At 39.1% G+C, this 18,924-nt stretch overlaps 1 protein-coding gene across 1 annotated transcript in view; it reads left to right on the top strand.

Moving 5' to 3' along the window:
- PJA2 (praja ring finger ubiquitin ligase 2) overlaps positions 1–18,924 on the top strand; it is a 293,785-nt gene that overhangs the window by 16,299 nt on the left and 258,562 nt on the right. The gene's annotated exons all lie outside the window — the stretch shown is intronic.

Here is an 18,924-nt window from a genome sequence, read left to right as displayed (position 1 = left end):
TTCTGATTGACATCCATTCAAATGTAGAAAGAACTACACAGAATTTATATATACATAAGCTTTTCAAAGATAGTGTAAAATAAGATTCTGATCTTTCTGCAAGTTTCACCTCAGTATGCCATGTCCTATTATTGATAACTGTAATTACTATCGAAATACATTGGCCCATTTTTCCTTTTAATTCACACAATTGCTTCTTCTTACTTCACTGAATTTTTCTGTACAATATTGTCTACATTCACTAAGAAGCTGTGCTCTGAGCTTTACTATTATTCTGATAAAACCACCATATTAGTTTTTCCCTCTACAATATGTACCTGGAAACTAGGGATAGCTTTTTTTACCATCAAAATGTCAAGCAACCAGGGAAGGGAGTGGATGAAAATTTTGGACTCTTTTAAGATTGCTGAAAGCTTTATACCTTTGACCTGCCTTCTTTTGATGGCATTCCTCTATGAACTCTTCATATTAATAGTATTGCAAAAGCCTGACATGAGCACTTTATTCTTTTTTACTCATTATTACACATCAGTAAAGCTCTGGACTGTATCTTGTCTTTTTGGTTAGAATAAAGGAACAAATTCTTGTAAAGTAAAAAGACGAAAATTTTTATCCTAGAAATCTCATTTTGAGGAAACCCACAGGCTTCTAGACAAAAGATTTTAAATTAAGAGATTGTGTCCGAAGAAAGTTCACAGTCTGTTTTTCACATCACACAGCTTGGTCACAGTCCTGTTACTAAGATCTCATGTGGTTATCTACGCTTGTTTCTTTCAATTCCACTTTTAGAGAAAAAAAAATCTCTCACAGTTAAAGCCTTGTTTGACCATGTCTTTTTCAAGTTTGCACTAGATTTTCCCCTTCAGTACATTTTGTTCTGCCTTTCCCTTCCTTTTAAATCACTACACATTTTGATCCTGTCTACACCTAGACCCCAATTCCTTATTACAATTACCCTATAACTTTTGTTTGTACAGACTTTTCTTACTATTTCCTTTGTCTCAAAGTAGGTGTTTTCATCTAATTCCTTTATACTTCCACCAACTTATCCTACGTCTACACTGAAATTGAAGGTGTGATTACATGGGGGCATGCCCATCCTAGCTTTCATCTACACCGTTGTGTTATGTTATTATTGCTGTCAATGCAAACACACCAGAAATTTCAGTGATCTTCTCAAGATGTTACACTTCTTCACCCTGGAATCTATGACCTTTTCACTACATTGTTCCCAAAATTGCCTGGTTTAAACCTAGCATGGACGTACATACCAAAGTGTGCCAATCACCATGATTCTGAGTAGATTCATGTCTAGTGCATTTATGACCAAGAACACTGTGTGCCTTATTTCATTGGGTCAGTTGTGTTCGTAATCCTGAAAAGAATTAGTCTCTGTCACTTACACATGATGATAGACAATAGTTTCATTGGCTAGGTATCATCCAATTCCTATGGGCACATCTGAAAGACCTTGATGATATATGCTGAAGGTTTTTGTATATGGTTTTTGTATTTACAGATGTTACACATTACACACTCTCTCTACATTTCTCATTTTCAAAGCATTTGTGAAATTAAGAAAGAGAAGATGAAGATAGGATCTTAACCATTGCTTGGGTGAGAAACTGGCTTGTTAGGCAAGAAAAGACAAGAAAAGTTAAAAAGTGCAAGAAATGGCAGAAAAGAAGCCTTTGGTAACTATGGGCCTGTCAATCTCACTTTGGTGCCTGCAAAATTTCAGAGATTATTCTGAGAGTTATTGGAAAACTGAAAGACAATGCAGTTGAAGACAATACATTTTCTTCAACAAACAATTTATTTTATGATATATGATTTTATTTTACCCATCTCGTTGACCAAGGGAAGACAGCTGATGCAATCTATTTTGTTTTCAACAAAGTTTTCAGTACTATCTCTCATAGTAACCTTTTGTCAAGCACGAAGTTAAAAAAAGATAAAACACAATGGGTGAGCAATTGGCTGATGAATCAGGTTCCAGGAAGTATAGTAAATGGGGTTACATCAGATCGGTTGCCAGCCTGTGGGGTTCTACAGGGCTTCATTTTAGGCACTGCTCTTCAATAATTTGGATACAAAGTTTAGCATAAACTAAGTTTGTGGCCAACTGTGTTCTGGGCTGCATTAAAAAAGGGGTGGCCAGCAGGGAGAGGGAGGTGATTGTCCCCCTCTACTTGGCTCTTGTGAGGCCCCATCTGCAGCACTGCGTCCAGGCCTGGGGCCCCCAGTACAGGAAGGACATGGAGCTCTTGGAACAGGTCCAGAGGAGGCCACTAAGATGACCAGAGGGCTGGAGCACCTTTCTGTGAGGAAAGGCTGAGGGAACTGGGCTTGTTTAGCTTGGAGAAGCTGAACAAACATATAATAATTTAAAGAAATTTAATGTAATTTAACATAAGATAATGTAACATAACATATAACATAACATAACATAACATAACATAACATAACATAACATAACATAACATAACATAACATAACATAACATAACATAACATAACGTAATCTAATGGAGTCCCACACTGGCCCAGTCCAAGGTGTTGGTGGACAGCCCAGGTTTGGAGGGGTAGGGCTGGGGCCAGTGCTGCTGCCCCTGGAGCACTGCTGCTGCACTGTGTGTGCTGCGCAGGCTGGCGAGGAGCCCGGGGCTACAGGTAGCCTTGTTTGTTGGCCACGGCCATGTCTCCTGCTGCACCCGGCAGGCTGGTTTCTGCAGACTCTCCCATTTGTGCTGAGCCCACCCAGCTTCGCCTAGCGCCGGCGTTTTGGTTGTGAATCATCCTGGCCCTGAGTCAGCTTCCTCTTGGTGGGTTGGATGCTGCCAGTGTGCTGCTGGTGCCCGCTGGTGGTGCAGGCGGGCGCTGGGCGCTCAGCCGAGTGATCATCCATAAGCAGATCATCCATGTGCGGGACTTCTGTTTTGGGTGCCAATTCTGGAAGAGGAAGAAAATCCCCACAGGGTAATGCCAGCTTTCCCACACCCACTCGGTGCAAACACCCCCCTGCCAGCTCTGCTGCCCCCAAACTCACCATTGTTCATCCAACTCAGGAGGTCACTGATGTCACTGATGTCCTCTGGGATGTCTGAGCTCATTGCTGCTGCTGGAAAAGCAAGAACATCCCCCGTGAGGCAATGCCATCTTTCCCACGGCCACCCGGTGCAGACAGCCTGCCACCCTCACTGCAGCCCCCAAACTCACCACCTGATTCCAGCGCTGCGGTGCTGCAATTGAGCAGAGCCGTGGTGGGATGAGGGCGCACATTGGTGGCTGCTGGGTGCCCCTGGTTCTCCACGAGCACCATGGCATCTCCAAGGGGCTGCAGCACCTGCTCCCTGCTGGTGAGCAGGGCCCAGGGCATGGAGAGCACGTGCTGCTGCACTGGCTGTCCTTGGAGGACTGTTGAGGGGCCAGCGCAGACGGGGGCCTGCAGCGGGCAGCTGCCTGTGGGCTGCGGGGTCTTCTCATGCAACACAGCCCCAGGCCTCAGCACCATCTGCTGCTGGGGCTGCAGCATCCCTGTTATCCCCTGGTAGCAGTGAGCAGGGGCGTTGGGGGGAGGCATACCTGGCTTCATCCCACCAGGTAGGAGCGTGAGCAGGGGTAACTGCCGCCCTCCAGGTGGGAGCTGACCCACAGCAGTGGGCAGACCCTCAGGTATGAGCTGCACCACATTTGGGGGCACCCCCCCAGGTGGCAGCTGGACCACAACTGGGGACATCCCCCCAGGTGGGAGCTGAGGCACCATTAGGGGAAACCCCCCAGGTGGGAGCTGCACTCCCTGTCCCTGGATACCCGGTACCCCAGGGCAGACCTGAGGCACCATGTAGGTGACATTAGGGACAGGGAGGGGTTGGATCCCTGTCACAGGCACTGCTCCAGCGATGGTGGGCTGGAGCCCCTCTCCTGTAAGGAAAGATTATGCAAATTGGGCTTGTTCAGCTTGGAGAAGAGAAGGCTCTGGGGAGACCTCATTGTGGCCTTCCAGTACCTGAAGGGAGCGTATAAACAGGAGGGGGAGCAGCTGTTTACAAGGGTTGATAGTGACAGGACAAGGGAGAATGTTTTAAACTGAGACAGGGGAGGTTTAGGTTGGATATTAGGAGGAAGTTTTTCACACAGAGGGTGGTGACACACTGGAACAGGTTGCCCAAGGAGGCTGTGGATGCCCCATCCCTGGAGGCATTCAAGGCCAGGCTGGATGTGGCTCTGGGCAGCCTGGTCTGCTGGTTGGTGACCTGCACATAGCAGGGGGTTGGAATGAGATGATCATTGCGGTCCTTTGCAACCCAGGCCATTCTGTGATTCTGTGACTGCTGTGATTAACCTTATTGACAGGAACTTGTGATGCACTTTCTCCCACTTTCTGGTATGATCATGGTCATAGGAATATTTTCACAAATAAGTGAAAATAATATCCTAGACAATATATACTTTTCAAATCATCTAAATAAGATTCTTCTATCTTTGCTACTGAGAGTTGACTCTTAAAAAACTCTGGCGTTTTTGGTTATAGCGCTGAACAGACATTTCAGCAATGTTCATCTAGGGCTACAATAAAATACTCTTAGACCTTTTCAGGATTTCTAATCTCTAAAGACCTTTATTCATTCTTTTACTTAAACCCTTCCATTATATATTATGAGTCTCTTTTCTGATATTAAGCCAGCTTTCACTTACATATCTAAATGTATCTTCCTTCAGCTGGCAAAACGGTTCGGAAACATACTTTTTAAGCTGCCCATGCTCAAGACCATTATGCTCTGCTCGTGGTCTCTGCAAAGCAGTACCTTAATCTGCAGTAATTCATACTTTTGGTTTAGGTTTACTTTTATTAAATAAGTTAATCTGCATTGTGTTCGAACTTTTCCACATTATTTCACATTTAAATGCCAAAAGGACTCCAACTGCCCACAAGTGTTGATGTTTTCAATTGGGACACTTAAAAGAATGGCATGGACTATGAACAATTTTGAGAAATTGAATTCCAAATGAGACAGCTTTTATTCTTATAGCTTTTAAATATTCATGTCAACCTGTAGTAAGAGAAAAGAATTCTTTCCTTTTTCTCTCAGGAGGAAAAGTGGGGAAGGATAAAGAGTAACAGTCTGCAGTTTCCCTGCTGGCAATAGCAAATTGAGATTTTTGTTCCATTTCAGATAATTCTTGCCTCCTTTGAAGTCTTTAAGCTTTTTGCATTCAGATAGCTCCTCTCCATTTACAGCATTACATGTCTGTCCTCTTGCCTCACATAGAGACCAGTGGTCTTCAATTTTGAGCAGCTGTTTTCACACTGCCAGTAAGAGGATTATGCTAATATGCCTTTTGGAGTCACCTGTACACAAATGAAATTGTTCTTCCTGGAGTTGTTCATGACCACTCTGCTTCCTCATTTAACTCCTTCAGCTTCTTTTATCTTCTATAAAGGTTTTTGTTTAATGTCCACAGGACATCAGCCCGGGTAGCATCTGGAGGTTACTGTGCAGATCAGGTAGATGAGGCTCACTTCTTATAATGAATACTGTTCTTAGGGATCTTCCCAGGAGGAAAAGCATTCCTGATGGGAATAGCTGTACTGTTTTTACTCTTAGTCTTTTTGTTTTTTGGAGTGATTTCTGTCTTGGGTACACTTTTTTATAAAACTCCCTACATAATACCTATACATTCCACCTTTTTGTTGTTTTGTTGTTCTTGTTTTGTTTTTTGTTTTATGTTTTTTGAAGTATCTCTTCTGGCAACGCACCGTTTTGTATATCAGTGTCCTACTAAATGTCATTTAATAACTTATTTCCTTTCAGATTTTACCAGGAATTTGTTGTATTATCGCCACCTTTGAATTTTGTACACATCTTACAAGCTTTTACAAACTCTCTTAAAATTATATAATTCTGTTTCTTGCTATCACAGAGTTATCTCTAGATCTATCTATGTCCGTGACAGGGGGACAGCAGACTCACAGGTTTACTGGCCCAGAAAGGGGAGGAAGTGTCAATGATTCATGGGCTGGTTTGGCCTGTTTTTGTGACTAATGGGTCAGGGAACTCACAGACCCATGCTCCAGGAAAAGGGTAAAGGGGGAAAAGGGGAAGGGTAGAGAGATGGGAGATGGGCCTAAAAGGAGAACAGTGGCAATGATCTGAGGAGGAAAGTTTACTTATTAAATGTGATACCAGAATGCAAGATAACACAATCTAATACAATATATAATTAGGATTGAGGCTAATAAATAAAATAAAAGGAGAGAGAGAACGTCCAAAATCAAAAGTCTTATTCTGAATTGAAGGCAAAACGGCTGGGGAGCACATACACTGGCAGACAGCAAGAAAAGAGAGTCCTGAGACTTGCCAGGAGCTTTATCTTTTGTCCTGAACAGAAAGTTCTCTGGGGCATATAGTTCTTCTCTTCCGAGAGCCTGGTACTCAGAAAGTTAGTGATCCACAGAAGTGGGACATTAACTCCTTAACTCCCAGTGCTTTACATGATATTATGATGTGGAATACTGAAAACAAAAATAATAATATAACCATGACACTTTCAAAATTCATGGGAATGCTGATCAATGTCCTGGCTTCCATGTCCTCTCAAGCTGTTCCTAGTGCTCTCTGATCCTGAGCTTTGTCATTTAAAATTAGGTGTATTTTCATGTGATATTTCAGATCTCTTTCTATTTATTTAACCTTTCTTGTTGCTTTGGAGTGGTGCCCAGATTTTATGAATGACATTCTAGTGTGGATTATTTCTGATGCTCAATAAATTGCTATGTCAAAACTCGTACTGAGGTTTTCAGTTTTTCTTTCTCTTCCTTGCTCCTCCAAAATTTGTTTTGTTGTTTTGGACCTAATCAAGATCTAGTCCCCTTCCAGGGTACTGTTAATCTCTTTGTTATTAAATTATGTCACTGATTTTTGTAGCTTCACATTATTTCTTTCTGATTAAATATTCTTTCATTATATTTTACATTTATGAAGTTTGGATATTTTTCTGTCTTTTGATCCTTTCAGATACAGAGTGTGTCTCAAATAAAAATCCTCCACTTGTCTTCACTATGCATATACATTTCTTTGTCAACAACCTTTCAACTTTTTACTCAACTTTTTTAGGCCATTTTCTTATCTCCTTTTAAATTCATTGCCCTGTTGAATTCAGTAGCTGCTTAATGCTTCTAGTAGTTTATCCTCTGTAGGCTAAGCTTTATGTCTGAAGCCAGGCTGAAAGAAATGCTGCACTTAGACTTCCCCCAGTTCTGAAAACAGCCAGTCTCACTATAGTAGGAAACCTTTAATGCTGAAATGGGCAGAGAAGGGTAATGTATTTACTTCAAGCTGTGATTCTCACCAGTGTCACACCTATCACAGCTGTGCCCTAAAATTTTCAGAAGTTGTTCAGGTTTTTACTTAGCTAGGTGCAGTATGGAAGTATTTGAGTTGGGATACCAGCAGATAACATAAACCCATTCACAAAGAGAAAACCAGAGGATTTTGGAAGCACTCAGGATATGCTTTTAATGTCTACTAACCCCACAGCTACTTCACTGTGTCTGCTTTGAAAAATGTTCTACTTTTTGTACAAAACTGTTGTTGTATTTTAAGAGATGGCATTCTGATTTTAAAACTGCATGGTAGTTTGCCTGAATTGAAGCAGAACTTGAGGTTCTTACATTGTTGAAATCTTAGAAGAAAATATTTAACACATGGAACATAAGAAAAAAAAAAAAAGTTTGTTACACAAATTAGTGATATAATAATCAGAGCATCTGGTTTCATATTTTACTAATCTCTACAAGAAATGCAGTTTGGCTAATCCCTAATCAAAATCAATTATTTTGATAACAAGTTATAACTTACATAGCCTGAAATGCTTCATACATATTCCTCCTACAAAACTTGCAGTTTAAATACTGCCTGTTCCTTGTACTCTAGTTTAAAGATCTCCTCTATGCACAGAAGACTCCCTGAGCTTTTAATACACTCTTCTCTGTACAAATTACACAAATAGCAGTAAAATCTGAGAAGCTCCTCAGCATTGCTTATAAGCAAATCTCTATGTATTTGTACAGATGTACATATAAAAAAAATATTCTGGGGGTTTAGTTTCTAGTAGGGAGGCATTCATTATTCCATGAATTTCAGATTTGGACACGTACTTTTTTTATTAGATGAATGGCAAAAAAGGGAGTTCCACTCAACAGAGATATAAAGACTAATCAGTTTCTTTTTTTGTATGACTTCCATTTCAAGGTCTTCCCTCCTTCAATTAGTCTCCATGAGTTGATTGTTTAACGCATAACTAATCTTGAACTCTTTTGTCTCTTGCTAATGGAAAATTTAAAGTTAATTTTGTTGAAGTCATTGTGCTTATGTTGCACATTTGTCAAATGGTGGCATTTTCAAAATCTGTATGGCAGCTGTTCTGCTTCTCCTCAGAAGCACATTGAAGTCAATTTCATTTATTAATATGCATACCTCCACCCTTTTTGCTGAAAATAAAAAAAAGCTCTCCATCAACAAGTAATTTTTCCCTCATGGTGCTAGGAGTTTTGTTCCATCGTGGTGTGTTTAATAGGTTAAAATATTAGGTTGGAAGATCATAGGTTGAATAGTCTAAGCTGCTGCCAAAAAGGGATAGAAAGCCAGCAACAAAGGATTACTTATCTTATAAAAAGAGTCTTTGTAGAGATCTGTAATATATTTATTTGCTACAGTGATGATATTTTAACCAAGTAAAATCATACACATGTCATAAATTATTCAAAGTAAACCTAAGCCTCATCTCCAAGCCTTTTGGAGGTACGCGATCAAATTCAACATTAAACATTAAATTCCTTTTTTTACAAGTTTTACATTTTTACAAGGGATTTTTTTTTTTTTTTTAAATAATGCCCTGGTGAGACTATCTCATTCAGAATAGAATTGTAAATTTTGCATTCACCTTTCACTGATCTTCAACAACACTTTTGTAAATAGCTTGTCCAAAACAAAACTCAGATTAAATCACCTGGAGTTGTAAAGAGAAATAAACAAGTAGAGGTGAAACTAACACTGTGTAGACTTTCAGGTCCTCTTCACAAAATCATCTACGGACAAAGAATCCTGCCCTAGAACACACAGGTAGAGCGCTGACCCCCATGCAGAGCTATAATGTAGCTGCTAAGATAGCAACAAAGAAATAAAAGAAATGCAGGTTTACATTAATTTTACAAGGAAAATGTGTGGAGTTTTGGTTGTTTTTTTCTTTGTTCTATTTTTTTCTTCTCTTTTTTTTTTTTTTTTTTTTTAAATTCTCAGCTGTGCACTATCCAAGTCCCTTCAAGCCTGCTAGAATCACTTGAGTCCTTTGCACAGTTGTTTTTTGTATGCACAGATGCCTTGGGCTTGTTTTGCTGGATGAAGTGGGGATGGAATCTGCCCTGTGCCTGCCTTGTTTTGTGCCTCAAGACACAACAGAGCGTCATGTGCCAGCAGGAATATGGAAGAGATTCAATCCTATTTACTCAAGTTTACCCACAGATTTATTTAAATGGTCTGAGCATTGAGCTTTTGAATTCCCAATCCATAATCTCGAATATATTATAGCAAGCAGATCATTTCATCAACTATAATGAACTATATTAAGTGAGTTTCCTCTCAGTTGAATAATGACAGCATTAAATTTTTACAGCTCTCACTTTAATATTACTTGCTATGCTATTTTTTTAACAATTACTAATGAATCATGTTAAGGTTAGCTCAAGTATTACAGGACTTAGCATAGAACAAAAAAGCTTTTATCCTCATTTGGAGAAAGAAAAATAAATATAGGTATCTATGCACATATAATTGATGAAATGAAACAGCTTGAATGTATACTGCACTAATAAGAATTGGGAATTAATATTTGAACTTTAAAAGTGGACAAGGAATTTCCTGAAAGGGAGATAACACAGACCTGTGATGAAAGAGGAACTACTGGGCTGGAGAAAGGCAATTAGGAACTTCATTAAGTATAGGTTTTAGAACTGATGTTATTTAAATGTTCTCATCAATGACCTTGGGAAACCAAGTATGAGTATACTAATGCAATATAACAGTGCCGTATATTCCTGTTTTATCAGGTCATGGCTCAGTTCCAGCTACAACATGAAAAAGGCCATATGGAATTATTTTCATTCCATGATAAGATGCTGCTGCCAAAGCTATTTGGCTTTCAGCCCACTCTCTGCCACTGTTCTTCCCAAGTCACCTCACTTGTGGAAAGGAAACAGGACACAGACTTCACAGTTTCTTTTTGAGAGGCTGAAGAATATTTGGGGGAAGTTGCAATCTCTTTCCTATCATCCTTTTTTCCCAAGGGGCTCTCAGTACTCAGTATACTCACTGTGACATTACCAGACATGCATTGCATGAACAAAGTTCAGGTACTGTGAGAATCCTTCTTTGGTTTTTTTTTTGGCTCAAAGCTTGCTTCCTGAGGTTTTTCTTGTGATAAGACTCTGAGTGACTTGTCAAGGAGGCAGCTGATGGGTGCTAACTGTGTGACAATCAATATCGCTTTGGGAACATTTGCAAGCCCCTTCCCCCAGAGCTGCTTGCTCTGTAGAAGAGCGGAAGAGAGTGCTCAGCAGTGTTCACTGGCGGAAGATCTGGCCTGTGGCCAAACCGCTCCAGCTTGGTATGGGAGGCTGGGGGATGATACCATTGTATCCTGCTAAGGCAAGATGCAAGTTGGTGCCTCCCTGCTTCCTCTTATCTGCTTGCAAGGCCAGAAAGATAAGAACTAAGGAGGTTCCTGCTGAGATCCCAGAGCCAGAAGCTGCCACCGCAAGGAGAACTGACTCGACCACTTTGGATTTGAGCTGTCACTCCAAAGACAGCTGACTCAACCACTTTGAAGCATTGAAAAAGGGCCATCATCGCCATGGTCGTCGTCGTCCTTCGTCGTCAATAGAACAACAATGCCCGACGACCCACCACTACTGAGGATCAAAGACAGAACTACGAACCACGCTGGATCCATGGTGGTGACTATGTCCCTCTTGCTTCCTATAAAGACTCCTTGCTTCTTCTTTTCTATCTTTTCTATCGCCCTCCTTCCCTTCCCCCATTACCCTAATTCATAATAGTGTCCGTCCTCCCCTTCCCCATTTCCCTGATTAAGATTTGTAATAAACTGGTTGGACCAACATTTGAACCGTTGCTTCTTAATCTCACGCTGGGTATACAGATAATAAAAGAACCTCCTCTCCCTCCTATAAATTGGAGCGAGACAGGTACTCAGACATACCTGGTCACATATCAGACAGACGCTGAGTCAAGGAATGGAAGGATACAAATATGTTATGTCAAAGTGAAAAGAAACATGACTGTCCAGACTTGTGACAGGTTAGGAGAATACATTAATTCCAAGACAAAGAATGGTGAAGAATGCTACAGACTGAAACAACTCAGTTACCAAAAGTTACTCGATATCAAATAAAGTTTTGGGGAAACAAACTATGAATTATCCAGATATTCTACTCTATTTTATTAGTGTATGAGTAATCTTAAATCAATACAACTTCTATACAATTCAATACAACTGTCTTTAATTCAATACAACTGTCTTTCTGTTAACACTTATTTTAGCACAACGTAATATATACAACTGAAATTTCACCTGAGACAACTTTTCTTTTTAGTCAGCCAGCATTCTATGTGCATAGTCTAAGAAAGTTTTCCTCTTCTTATGAAAGCATGAATTAAAAAAAAAAAAAAAAAAAAGGAACAAGTGCAACATTTGGTCCATCTTCAATTATGTTTTAAGACGATGTATCTTGTGTGTGCTTCTGTCATATTTTGGCCTCACAGCAAATGTAATGGTGCCATCCAAAGGGACCTAGGCAAGCTTGAGAAATAGGCTAATGAGAAAATAATGAGGTTCAACAATGCCAAGGGCAATGTGCTTGGGTCTGGGCAGTCCCATATATGAGAACAGACTGTGAGAAGAACTTATTGAGAGCAGCCCTGCAGAGAAGGACTTGCAGGTTTTAGTGGACAGAAAGCTAGATGTGAGCCAGCAGTGTGCTCTTGCAGCGTGGAAGGCCAAGAATATACTGGGCTGTGTCAGAAAAGGTGTGGTCAGCAAGGAGAGCAAGGTGATTGTTCCCTTTTACTCTGTTCTTGCAAGGAGTACCGGGTACAGCACATCAGGGATGTGAAGCTGTTGAACTGGTTCCAGAAGATGGCCATGAGGAAGATCAAGAGGCTGGAGCACCTCTAGAATGAAGAAAGGTTGAGGCAGCTGGGCTTGTTTAGCTTGGTGAAGAGAAGGCTCTGCGGAGACCTCATCGTAGTCTTCAAGAAAACAGGGTTTATAAAAAAGATGGAAGACAACTTTTTACATAATCTGATAGTTGTAGGACAAGAGGGAATTTTTTAAAGTAAAAGAGTGAGATTTAGGTTAGATGTTAAGTGGAAGTTTTTTACTCAGAGAGTAGGGAGGCACTGGAACATGCCTGGAGAAGTCATGGGTGCCCCATCCCTGGAGGTATTCAAGGCTAGGTTTAGTCGTCCTGGGCAGCCTGATTTGGTGAATGGCAACCCTGCCCTTGGCAGGGCATTGGAACTTTATGGATTGTCTTTAAGATCCTTTCAGACCCAAGCCATTCTGTGGTTTCTAAGACTGATTTTGCACTAGTCGTTCTACTTTGTTTTTATTCTAAATTTTTTACCCAATGATTACATGCAATGCTACACACTTCTTACATAAAAAGGTGGTAAGTAACTTCCTATTCTACTCTGCCCACAGCATTTGGAGATTCGTAATTTCACTAATGTCTTTCAGTTCTGCCATTTGATTATTTTCTATTCTATTTTGAGGATTACTCCTTTTCCTCACATGGAATTTAGTCTCAGCATTCATGTTAGCCATCCTATATTTTTTCTAGTTCCACTACAGCCTTTTAAAAACTAAGCTGAAACTGCAGCCAATATTTAAGATAGTGGCATATAATTGATTTGTTCAGATCACAGCAGTATTTTCTGCTTTTTTTTCTTTGGGTTTCCATCTCCAAGCAATAAAGACCAGTGTTTTGTTCTCCCTCTTTCCTACTCCTGTGTGCTGGAACTGGCAATTTCAGGAAAATGTACAGTGCCTCCTGGATCTCTTACCTCAGTAACTGCAAATTAAAACTTGTGATTGATTGTATATGTATCAATATGCAACTTCTCACATGCATTTTGCCACACCAAAATTTGTCTCCCAGTCCCATTGTCTGATTTTTAGTGTTTATATACAATACTTGATCCTGAATAGCTTTTGTAGTGCCAAAAGAATATAGAAACATACAAATTAGAGAAAAAACTTCAACAAATGTATGCAAGTCCAGAATGAAAACATGTGTTTGACTAAAGATATCTACATGTCAATAGAGAAGATATGTTTAAGGGAAGATGCTTAAATATCAACTCTATCGATGTCATTGCAGGTTCATTTAATGTATTCCTGACAATGTATTACAGCAAATGTCAGAGTTAGTTCACAAGAAAATTCTCTAGTTTCAAAGAAACCCAAAAACAATATAAATATTGAGAAGAATTTAATCTTCATTCAGCTGAAGCTGCTGAAAGCAGAGAACGTTCAAGCCAGAGAGATTTTGATAACAGAGGAATATCATCAAATGACAGAAAGATGTTTCCCACTGTCCTTCATACTGTATGTTTTTTCTCATAATTTCCCTATTCCAAGAAATGCTGCATATACAAAGAAAAAACTCTGAGTAGACATTGTTTGTTCTGTGTTAGACAGTGCATGTCACATTCATCTCACTGTCAAATGAGGAAGGCACCTGAAGGGCCTGAAATAAAAAGTATAATTAACAAAATAAAATCCTTTCTTTAAGGATAGAAACTTAAAAGAATTTAGAGATTTCTTTACATCATAATAACTGATTGAAATGAAAATTAAAAAAACACTCAAACAGTTTAAAATGAGAAGAGATCAATTAAAATTAGTTGTTTATTTAGCATACACAAAAGTAAGCAACTTAGCAACCAATAGATTTGTACTCTTTCTATTGGTCATGAGATACAAATGTTGTTTCATTCAGATCTTTTCCTAAGACTCATTAATATCAGAGGACCTACAAAAATATATGTATAGCAGATATACTTTGCTAGGTTGTAGATCAATCATAGGTAAGTACTGTTGCGTATTTATGAATTTTGAAAGACAAAATTAGAAGTAGCCAGCCACAATTCTAACAAAATTAGAACTGTCCTCTAATAATTTATGCATATGGTTAGTCTGGTACTGGGGTGTTTTATTCTTTGAATGTATGGATTTAGTCTATTGGCAAGCAGGACACGGACACAGAGATTGCAAAAAGAAAAAAAAAAAAAGAGAAAAATCAAAATATCTTTTCCACAGCTCATTATCAAAAAGCAGTTAAGAAAAAATCCTATGAAAGTACAAATTTGATAATAATAATAATTAAGAAAAAAAAACCCAAAACATAAAGGCTACTGCATTTTTTTCTGGTTTTGTTTTCTTTTTCCCTTTTTTCCCCCCTTTTTTTTCCTTCTTTCTTTCTTTTTCTTCCTCTTTTTCTTTCATTTTTTCTTTTTAATAAGGAGAAGTGGTGATGAGCTGTAGATTTTGTAATAAATGAGGAATTGGACGTATGCTTATTAATCTCCATTTATGCTTATGGCACTCAGGCTTATATTCAATACTGCAATGCTTATATTTCAGTCTATCTGTATTTATGCTTTGTTCTCACTGTTGAAATGAACAATGTACAGCGTTTATATCCATTTATATACATTCACAACATGGGTACAAGTGTGCTGATATAGCTAAGCAAGGATTTATATGCCCTTACTCATACCTGAGCAGTCCGAGTCTTCTGCTCTTCAATCTATATGGAAATGAAAGGGCCAGGGTAGCTGTCGCTTCCTTTCAACCCAAGCCTCTGAAGTTAGAACTGTGAGGGAGAAAGACAAATTGGTAGATTATGGGAGCATACATTGGTACTTTTCATAGAGAAACAACAGTTATCCTTAATTGTCCTCCCATTTTTTTTATTTTTATTTCTTTTTTATTTGGAATAATTACCTCTGGATGTAGTCACATCGGGGAATATTCACCAAACCTGTTGGGTAGTCCAGCCTTTATCTGCTGTTCTCAAAAACGGTTTGCTGGGAGTTTTGTATTGTGCTCAGGCTCCAGAAAAAATGTTGCATGTGGTGAAAAATAGGCATACGTTCATTCTGCTTATTGTGTCTTCAGAAGCAGGCCTTGTTGATGGGCTTAAGTGTGAAAGATGCTGGATCAAATTACAAAGCTGTGGGTAATGATAAAGAAAAATAATGACATTTAAGAAAACCTGAAGCAGACATAGAAAGTGTGGTATCAGTTTTAATACCAAGGACAGAGAGTTTCAGCCAAGCACCTGAGAAGTGATGGGTGTCTCAGTGCAAGAGAGCGCCTCACAGTCTGTCTAACAAAGCAGTCCAACAACTGAGGCAGCTTATACCAAGCTGATACATATCAGTCCACTTTCTGGTGATGAACACTCCCAGAGAAGTCTGGTTCATATGTATTCACTAGTAACATCAGAGAGCATGAGCTGAAGGACGTCATCTACTCTCAAACGAATTAATGAGTGATTTCTTTCACCACAATTCAAGCAGGCTATCAAATCAGACACAAACAAACAAACAAAAAAGTGATGGGCCCAAGGCATTTCAGGGATGAAATCCCTTTGACACCAGAGAAGAGCCACGTTAAACCACTTTTACCAATGAAGGAAACTGGAATCACAGAACTTATAGAGAGTGATCTCCAGGTAACTGAGAATTATCCATCATGACCTTTACATCCCATTATCAGTCTACACCATTAGATAGCTAATCTACATCCTTTTGGAACTGCCTAAATTCCCTAATTGCATTGTTTGTAAGCACATGGAAATCACAGCATACCATAACACACAAGCTAAACAGATGGAAAATATAAGCAATAGTAGGGAGATGCTTGAGCTGCTAAACAATCTCATGGTAAGTGGCATATAAGTAGAATACTTGGAGAGATTTTTACTTTAGTCCACATTAATTTTCTAAAGTATATACTACTTAACTGTGCTCCTCCACAGCCATCTTTCTAGCCAGCACAAGTTATCATACATCACAATTTTTAAGGCCTTAGTCCTGAAAAAAGCCACCTTTTCTGACTGTCGTGCAGGAGGCCACTGTTTCTAGCTGGCATCACTTCTCATATTTCATCACTTTCAATAGCTACAAGGAAAAAGTGAAGTGAGGGTATCCAGGTGTGTATAAATACTTTAAAAATTCTATTTATTTTAAATCTTTTGTCCCTGGGAAATATTCATGAGACAAGTATCTCCTTTGAATATTCATTCAGATGAAAGAAAATTTGCAAATTTAGATCTTCAACTTAGCCATTTGAGCCAAGATGCTTCCCATAATTATGCTGTATATGCACATTTATTCATAATATTATCCTCCTTCCCTGCTACCCTGTGTATTCCCAGTTAAGAACTGATGTCGTCTACAACAGGCAATATTCTGACTCTCGCCTATAAAAAATGAAAGCTTCAGTATCCAACAGCTTAATATTAATGAATGTTATTTATGAAGCTAATAAAAAAAGGTAAGAATTCAAGAAATACAAAAAGAGTAATTAGTGTCAGTTCTTTTTGTGGAGGATCATAAGCTGTTCTGCTTTTAAGTAGTGTAGCTTTCAGTAAAATAGGAAAGTCAATTGAGTCTCCAAAAGCATCAGCACTTTTCAAGGCCTTATTGTTACAGAGGAGGTTGGCGGAGCTGGAAGAGCTTTGTGTACTGGCAGAGGGGCAATCTATTTTTGATGTGTGCAAGGGAAGAATCTTTCTTAAAATTCACAGCCTAATGTCCTTACTCCTAGCAATAGCAGCTGAATGGAAACAAACTTCCTGAGAATCTCATTACTTCAAAGTGTGGCATATTTGTGTATCTTACCACCAATTAACATCCAAATTAAAATGTTTGTTCTGTAAATGTAATTGATTGTATCTAAGATGGCTTCATTGTGAATTCTAAAACATATCCTAATCCAATATAAAACAATTTGACTTGTCAGGAATATTCTCTTCTATGCAAGAGAGTACTTCTTGGAATAGTTTTTCTAGCACATTTTCCTTCAATATTCGTAGACAAATTTAGCAGAATTAAACTCACTGAAAAAGGCACATTAGAATAGTAGAACAAGTAAAGAGAATGAATGCTGTGAGAGGACTTAACTGAATTGCATTGAATTAAGAACTTTCTTACCCCTATGGCCCTTAAACTTAACCCTTCAACTTAACAGTGGCATGTCCAAGCCTGAATCCCTAAAAACTTCAGTAAACATCTGGAGAAGAAATTCAAGACTACTGATACGCTTCAAACCAATTCAGATAGTCCTGTCAGTCTGCAGCTGTAGAATTCTATCGCCATGAAAGGCTAGTTGAAATAGCTGAAAATTTATGACTTGTACTCATTACTACCTGATATGAGCAGAAAACTGAGCTTGCTACCGAGTGAGTTGGGGTTTCTCAGGAAAAACACATAGTAGACTCTCTCTCAGATAAGAAAATGCAAACAAAACAGGTTCTCTCTAGACCACTTGCAGCACAACCTAAAACATAGTGCAATCTTCAGCACAGCTGCTGAAGTCAGGATAGCGGTTTTAAACTGCAGCAATAGAGGGCTCTGTTATCTTGAGAGAATGAACAAATGTGGGCTAAGCTTAGCAGGATCCAAAAGCCTTCTCATGCTAAAGAACAATACCATCAGCATCTTTGACAGGCAGAATATGCGCATTCCACAGAGGTTATAGCAACTTATGTCAGACATAATTTTGGAAGGAAAATGCAATGAAGAATGTCATTTTTCCAACACAGCAAGCACCAGGCATGTTTGCAGCACACTGGATGTGCAAATCCTCCAGTTTTCTTTGATCTACAACTGATTTTTAATGATGTGAGTGGCTGTGATCACATATGCATAGGGTCTTTCTGTCTCTGCTATTGCAAACTACAGCTTTTAGCTATATCTGTGAAGCTAGGAAGTCAGATATATCAATATTAAAGTGGCTTGGCAGCCAGATTCATCTACAAATGCAATTTATATTGGATGTGAACAGAAGGTTAATGCTGTTGCCTATATAGAATATAACATGTCTGCACCTCTGTGAATCCAAAAACTAACCTTCACTTCAGTTAGCTGCAGGCACTGATTATTATTCTTAGTTTTTCAGATGCTTTCTAGGACCTCTTATATAAGTTAGGTGGGGATTTTTTGACATAGGTGGTTTACTTTCTACAGTATTCTCAGGAAAATGTTTGCAAGTGGAAAAACAAATGTGCAACTACTAGTAAAATAACTGATAAAGAGCAAGATGCACATGTGGTCTGCACTAGGTGAACTATTGCCACGTTCTGCTGGAAGAACTGTAACAATGCTACACGTACAGAATGGTGCCATTGAGAAAATCCAGAGATTTTTGTCAGTGAATCGTACGCTACATTCTATGAGATAAAGAGCATGGGAAAAAACTCAGAAGTCATTGAAGCAAAAATGGTAAAACATTCTTTCCTAAATTCAGAATTGCATTTGCTTTGTAGTAATAAGAGGGGAAGTGGTCAGAGCCATGGTTTTTCAGATGAAGGTGAAGATAGCACTTCTCCAGCTGACTGCTGGTCTTAACAGGAAATGTTTGAATACCAAACCATGCAGAAAGTGTGCAAATGTCCCTATTGTCTGAGGTGTCAAAGCTTCAGTAGACCTTCAGAAATGTAAATGAGATTTTAATTTGTGCAGCTGGGTTCAGACACAGACCTCATCACATCCTAAATTACAGTGAAAATTATACCAAAATTATCATGTCCTTCTGTGAACTGCATTGACCTTTT

This window comes from Lagopus muta, chromosome Z, assembly GCF_023343835.1.
Source record: "Lagopus muta isolate bLagMut1 chromosome Z, bLagMut1 primary, whole genome shotgun sequence".
Classification (NCBI taxonomy): domain Eukaryota; kingdom Metazoa; phylum Chordata; class Aves; order Galliformes; family Phasianidae; genus Lagopus; species Lagopus muta.
This window is presented reverse-complemented; position numbering and strand designations above follow the sequence as displayed.